The sequence below is a fragment of the Terrapene carolina genome, unplaced genomic scaffold (assembly GCF_002925995.2).
Source record: "Terrapene carolina triunguis isolate 2854851 unplaced genomic scaffold, T_m_triunguis-2.0 Scaffold235, whole genome shotgun sequence".
Lineage (NCBI taxonomy): Eukaryota > Metazoa > Chordata > Testudines > Emydidae > Terrapene > Terrapene triunguis.
In genome coordinates, this window is record NW_020664586.1 from 1,484,510 (window position 1) to 1,490,100 (window position 5,591).

Sequence of the window (5,591 nt, forward strand, 5' to 3'; positions counted from 1 at the left end):
TATGCTCCCAATACTTCTGTTAGTCTTAAAGGTGCCACAGGACCCTCCGTTAAGTTTTTAATATTACTTAAGTGGATGCTGCATTTCCAGTCTGCTCCACCAGGGGGCAGCGTCATGCACATTAGGTTGGGCTTGCACAGCCACAGATCAGGTGGCATTCCCATGCACTTGGATATGGAGGGAATTGGCACAGAGTCACTGCCACACCAATGGCAGCTTTAGGGACGGGGCAGGGGGGAGGAAGAGAGGCAGAAGCGAGGAGACGAGTGAATGTAGAGCCAGGCCCTCACACAGCAAAGGAGAGCATCGCCAGCTAGGTCTGACTGTCTCAGCCAGGCAGAACGGGCACTAACCAGAAAAGAACCTGGCAGCTGTTCGAGGAGAATGGAACCAGGAACAATAGGCAGCACTTGGCGATCTAAAGGAAGAGGCCATGCCAAGGAAACATGACAGCTTTTGGGTTTCTATAATCATAGGCTCAGGGGAGCCAGGGCAGAGTAACTCGGATATTACAGCAGCATTCCAGAGCACCCAGCGACACCTCACGTGGCTTGGCTGGGCCTGATTCTGCACATCCTGAGCACCCCCTAAAAGGGGTCACATGCTCTCCACTCCCATTGACTTCAGTGAGCACGACCAGGCCCCATGGATGGCATGGGGCAGCAACCCACATCCATGTGCCTAGCTGGGGAAAAGGGGCCGTGTGGGGCTTGGGTGCAGGTCCAGTTTTGCTAACATCCTTGTTAAGGCTCTGTGGGAAGCTCACTGTGTGAATGCACAGATAAGACCACACAGGGCAGTGTCACGGAGAGCAGGGGAGGCAGAGCTAATTCAAAGGAGCCAGGGGATTCGCCATGGGGCAGCTGCAGCCAACACTGCAGGAGCATAATTCTGGTCACAGGGACTGAGTGGCAGAGATCTGCACCCTGGTGATGCCAGCAGAGTCCTGGGGGTGGCAAGGGGAGCAGACAAGTTAGGAGTTTGTTGATGTTCTTCTGTCTTTTACAGCAGACCCCCAACCAGACTGGGGAAGAGATGCTATGCACACACACACGCACAAAGCCCCTGCCCCCAATCGCTTAGCATCTAATTTAAGACAAGACGCAACAGCATAAGACAATAGCTGGGGAAGTAGGAGGCAGGGCGTGGATGGCATGAGGAGATGACGCAGCTTTCACAAGCCAAGGAGCCCGATTCAACATAAACATCCCTGCTGCTTTAAATTAGCTTCCCAGCCCTCACCTGTCCTCAGCCCATACACATAGCCCCGGCCTGTTAGGCTCTCACCCCCATCCGACTCATTTTGCACCTTCCAGCCCGCCATCACAGTCTGAGCCCAACCTTGGAGGTTAACAAGCAGCCGCCTCTGCCTAGAGCTTTCTGGAGCTCTGCTTCCATTTCCAACTAGGCGAGTGGCTGCCAGAGAACGGAGCAGCAAGCAGGGCAATTTTGCTCACTCAAGGGCACATGTACCCGGGAGGCGACAGCTCGCTCCGGGTGGCACTTGGGCTACCTATAGTGGCTTCTCTTCTGACACTGTCTGACTTTTTCTTTGAACCCAGAGGGAAGAGCGACAGCCACTGATCAGGCCCCCGAGATGGACCTAAATTAATGGGGCTGTGATATCAGCCCCCAAAACAGCCTAAAAGGGATTGCTCATGGTGGTGCAAGGAGTAACAGATGGAGACCACAGCGGTGCTAAATTGGGATTGAGTGGCACTGGCAGAGCTGGGATGGGATAGAAGCACAGGACTGGCATAGCAGAGGGCTGCAGGTTGGGACTAAAGGGGCACTGGCAGAGCTTCATGCAGGGAACCCATCAGAACTCTCCCAACCAAGTATCAAGCAGGGACCAACCCTACTTAGCTTGTGAGATCTGAGGAGAACAGAGCTCAAGTGAGACGGCTGCAGATCATAAAGAAACCCCAGGAAAGAGCCTTTATTGAATCTAATAGCCTCAACATCAATCACGGCAGCAGAAAAAAGGAAAGTCGGCTGCTGGGCTGTATTAAAAGAATGGGGAAGGGGAAATGCTGTTTTATAAATCAGTGGTTTGTTCACACTTCAAACCCTGCACTCGCATCCTGTCCTTGTAGAGGTGAACGTTGAGAACAGATCAGGAAAAGGCAGTGGGGATGGGGGGGGGGAAATCAGGGGGATGGGGGGAGGGGACATTACATATAAAAGAGTTGGGGGTTGCTGGGGTCAGTGCATCTGGAACTGCAAATTATTCCAAGTGGACTTGGCTGAGGTTTGCCTCCCTGACCCCCGCTGGATCTAGTGGAAATGACATGGTTCCTCCCTAACCCATAACAAGAGAATAGGAGGGAGGCTCAGCTGATAACCTATAGAACTCACTGCCACATGACACTCATGAGTCACATGCTGGAAAAGGAGTTAAAGGGACAGAGACATTTTGGGAATCTGAGTAACACTGCGGAGCCTCCTAGGTGCATTAGGAGGCATTTTAAGGAGGCCAAGGATGCTTTTAGTCACAACAAATCCTGCATCTTGGCAGGGGGGTAGACTAGATGATCCTTGCGGTCCTGTCTAAGCCCATGGGTCTGTGATTGGCTGAAGCACAGAGGCTGGGGCCCAGCCTGTAGGAACTGATGGCTCTTCAGCAAGGTAGCAGGGAGTCTGACTCCTGCTCTCACACCTGAAGCCAACTGCCTTTGCACATGGAGCTCTGCAAACCCCTCCAGCAGCTGTCCCAAACCAGGGCAAGGCCTGTGCTGATTAACAGACCAGCCCCAGCCAGCCAGCCTCTGACTTCAGTGAGCACTCCCACTCCCTGCAGTCTAGCACAGTGCTGGGGCTACTGGAAGGGAAAACCCAGCCCATGAACTCTGACAGGAACAATACATCCAAACCATCGCTGGCTCCCAATAACAACCACTCACAATACTCCGAGAGAATTCACAAGCCCCACCCACCAGTTGCTCCCAGTGAGAGACGAGCTGGGACACGGTGCCCCAGGTAGCAAGAGGGGAGACTAGCACTGGCTCTGCAGCATCCTGGGCAGCTCAGACATGCCCCCCCAAAGTCCCAGGTAGCATTAGGTCCTCCACAAGCCAAGTGGCAATAGGAGGTTATTACTTGGCCTGATTCCCCCTCTCTGTACATTTTCCATTCCTTAATTCCAGCCCCAGGTGATGGTGAGTTCTGGCCTCGAGACAGACCCCACTTCAGTGCAAGCCCCGGGCTTGCCACTTGGCCCAGGGGCTACAGCAGGGAGCTCAGGCCAAGGGAAGGCATCAGGATGCAGGAGGGATCTGAAGCAGCGGGGGTCAGGGAGGCCAGAGCCCATTGGAGGTAGAGAGGTCAGACAGACTGTGTTAAAGGCTAGGGGGTGGGGGGGAGGACCACAGGGTTGCCCCGGCCCTACCCTCCAGCCTTTGCCCAGATGACCCTGCAGAAGGCCAGAGCCCAGCCAGAGCCACATGCAGAGGGCAGGATGGAACAATCTCACCCCAACCCCACTGAGGGTCTGAGGCAGGAGCCAGGGCCTGACACCCTACGAATGAAGGTCAAGGAAGGGGTGAGGGCATCTGGCTTTGTGAGATAGCTCCAGCTAGGGAGTCACGAGGAGAAAGGGGGATGCAGTACTCCAACCCCTCCCCCTTCTTACATACATAGCCATCACATGTGCATCCCCACCCAGGAGCCAAACACAGCACAGGTGGCTAACGTCACAGCCCTGAGCATGTGCAAGGCTCTGCTAGAGTGGATGGAAACCACCTATGGGCAGCCAGCGCTGGGGGGCCTGGCTCAGCCCTCACCCCCTGTCGCTGCACCTGCTGGAGGTCAGCATCCCTCGGAGGGCGGGGGGGGGGGGAGAGAATCTACTTGTGATACTTATAACATACTCCCCTCCTGCCCAGCAAAGGCTCCACGCCGTCCCCCCCTCCCCCTCCAGCTCTGCATGCTCTGCCAGCGGCACGATCCCACAGGTGCTACCTGCCCACCCCAGGAGGGCTGCCTGCGAGCCCCCTGCCCGCGCAGGCTGAGCAAGGCAGACGCACCCCTGCAGGCGCAGGCGGGCATGGCCCCAGATGCAGGCATGCTGCACCCACCCCCACACCGGCGCTGGCACAGCACGCGGCCCACGCACACAGGCCCCTCGCCCAGGGCGTGCCCCCTCCCCCCATTCTGCCTGGCAAAACTTGAACACCCGCTGAAGCCCAGCCCCCCCGCGCCTTCCCTTTATTTGTGACATTAGCAGTTGTCATGGAAATTAGCGCCACGTCTCTCGCAAGGGGGTGAGCTGGGGGGAGGGGATGGAAGGCAAAACAGCCCGAGCTGGGCGCAGATCAGTCCTCAGCCCCCCGGATCCTGGCCAGGTGGACTCCGCCGCTCCGGCTGCGGGGTAGCCCCGCCTGACTGCCCGGGGTGCTGGCCTGTGGGCACCATTCCCCGATGGCTCCCGCCCGGTGCCAGCTCCCGGCCAGAACGGAGCAGAACAGAGCATTCCCCCTCCTCCGCACATGCTGCACCGGGCGCCTGCAGCGAGCTGCATGGGAAGGAGCCGCTAGCGACTGGGGTGGGGGGGCGCAACGGCAGCTCTCCTGCAAAGTGCTCAGGCACCGCCGCTGGCTCCTTCCCCGGGTAACTTTGTCCGGGCACCCCCCGTGCTCGGCTCCAGCCGCCTCCTCGTCTCTGCCCTGCCGTCCCCCGGGAGGCGCAGCGAGCCTCTTGTAGCCTTCCTGCCTCCCGCACCGTGGGCGCTGCTTTCCCCTTGCCGGGGGGAGGGAAAGACTCATACCAGAGTCACTCTCTCAGCGCGAAGGACCGGCAGCCGAGCACCTGTCCGAATTACAGCCCCCGGCTCCACACAGCGCTGACTGCGGGGAGGGGGGCACACAGCATGCACGACGCGCCACCTCCCTCCAAATCGGGCGAGTTCGCCGCCCGAGCCTGGCCCCGCGCCCGCGGCCCCTCGGGCTCACCTGCAAGCCTGCTCCAGCCGCGGGAAGGTACCGGGTCCCTCAGCACTGCCCCAGACGCTCAGGGCTCCCGTGCCGCCCGCCCCGCCGTGCCTGGGCTGGGGGAGCCGGACGTCACTTGGCGGCGGGCTCCTGAGGGGGCCGGGAGGGGCAGACAGAGCCAAGCGCGCTCCCGGCTCCGGGCACCTGGAGCATCTCCCTAGAGTTCGGCGTGGGAAAGTTACAGGGACTGGACTGATAGGGGCCCGCCCCGGGGCGGGGCCAGGACCCGCTGACGTCACCGGCAAACTTTAGGCTCCTCCCACTGATGGGGGGAGCGGGTGCTGCCTGGACAGGCGCCCCCCAGCTCCCTCTGGGCAGCCACGGGTCAGCTGGCTGGGGAGGGCAGCGTGGGGGCGTCACTGGCCTGCTAGCGCCTGTAATGGGGAGGGAGGTGTGGACCATGGAGAAGAGCCCTCCGAGGGTGCAGAACTCCACTGGGGGGTCCACAGACACTGCAGGTTACCCAAGGTGCTCCATAGGGTCAGAAAGGACTACTCTGATCATCCAGTTTGACCTGTAGCAGGTGAGCTTTGGGGGCAGCCTACACCTGCAGCGCCAGCCTGCCTTCAGTCTCACTAGGGCACTAGTTCTGGTGTTGAAAAA

At 59.2% G+C, this 5,591-nt stretch overlaps 1 protein-coding gene across 1 annotated transcript in view; it reads right to left on the bottom strand.

The window, feature by feature from the left end:
• Window positions 1-4,990, bottom strand: part of CAMKV (CaM kinase like vesicle associated) — a 60,638-nt gene extending 55,648 nt beyond the window's left edge. The window contains exon 1 of the mRNA XM_024193653.1: window positions 4,950-4,990. The gene's annotated coding sequence lies outside the window, so the exon portion shown is untranslated. The remainder of the gene's footprint in view (window positions 1-4,949) is intronic.
• Between the last annotated feature and the right edge of the window lie 601 nt (window positions 4,991-5,591).